The sequence below is a fragment of the Sapajus apella genome, unplaced genomic scaffold (assembly GCF_009761245.1).
Source record: "Sapajus apella isolate SASKATOON/1434 unplaced genomic scaffold, GSC_monkey_1.0 scaffold139, whole genome shotgun sequence".
NCBI classification, from domain to species: domain Eukaryota; kingdom Metazoa; phylum Chordata; class Mammalia; order Primates; family Cebidae; genus Sapajus; species Sapajus apella.
In genome coordinates this window covers 2,822,784-2,824,079 of record NW_022437079.1, presented here as the reverse complement: position 1 = coordinate 2,824,079, position 1,296 = coordinate 2,822,784, and the positions used below count along the sequence as shown (strand labels likewise).

Here is a 1,296-nt window from a genome sequence, read left to right as displayed (position 1 = left end):
GGCCCTCTACTTTTAAGAAAATGAACTTCGGAGGATACAGAAATAATATTAAATTTTTTAATGAATGTATATAAAACTGTAATCCAAGGAATAAAGAAATATAAACTTGTTAAGAGATTAACAGTTTTACTCCAGAGTGTGATAGTAAGAGGTAATATGAAAAAAACGGCAAGTAAAAGTTAGGAATGAATGAATTCAGAATTTTTAACGTAGATAAGAAAACTCATAAAACAGTAACTAAAATAAGCAAAGAGGTCACTGGAAGAGAATATGCAATTGTAATAGGACTTTGGTTGCATATCAGAAGGTACTTTTCAGTATGTTATATTTTACTTCAATAACAAGTTTAGGCCAGGCACAGGGACTCACACCTAATAATCCCAGCACTTTGGAAGTCAGAGGAGGGAGGATAGTTTGACACCAAGAGTTTGAGACCAGCCTGGACAACATAGTGAGACCCTGTCTCTACAAAAATAAAATTTAAAGAATTAGCCAGGCATGGTGGCATATGCCTGTAGGCCCAGCTATTCGGGAATCTAAGGCCGGGGCAGGGGTCACTCGAGCCTAGGAGGTCAAGGCTGCAGTGAGCTGTGATTACGCCACTGCACTCCAGCCTGGGTGACAGGGCAAGACCTCATCTCCTCTCTTAAGCGAATGAATGAATAACAAATTTTTCAAAATAGAAGACGATGACCATCATGAAGCCAGGAGGTAGGGTAGTCCTCCCTTATCTGTAGAAGATATGTTCCAAGACCTCCAGTGGATGCCTGAAACCACAAATAGTACTGAATCCTGTATATAGTACTGTTTTTTTCCTATGCATACATACCTGTGATAAAGTTCAATTTATAAATTAGGCACAGTAAGAGATTAGCAACAACAATAATAAAATAGAACAACTGTAGCAATATAATATAAGTTATGTGAATCTGGCCTCCCTCTCAAAATATCTTACTGTATTGTATTCACCCATTTTGGGGCCGTGGTTGATTATGGCTGAAACCATGGGAAGTGAAATCACAGATAAAGGGGACTATTGTTGTTGTTTCTGCGGTAGTTGGTAAAAGGACTCGAGGTCTCTATTGGTTGAAAAAGAAATCTAGGTGAAATATATTTACTAAGTAGAAGTAAAGTCTTGCTAAGGAAAAAGGAGACTAAAAAGACAGTAAAACCTTTCAACTGCACGAACTATCGGAGAAGAGTTAAAATTCAATGAGAACTAGGTTTAGAAGCATTAGTCATTATAATGGTGGTTTGTTCTGTTTCTAGATATTTGTAGCTTTCCTTTGGAATTGG

At 37.4% G+C, this 1,296-nt stretch overlaps 1 protein-coding gene across 1 annotated transcript in view; it reads left to right on the top strand.

The window, feature by feature from the left end:
• Nucleotides 1-1,296, top strand: part of TICRR (TOPBP1 interacting checkpoint and replication regulator) — a 52,632-nt gene that overhangs the window by 28,007 nt on the left and 23,329 nt on the right. The gene's annotated exons all lie outside the window — the stretch shown is intronic.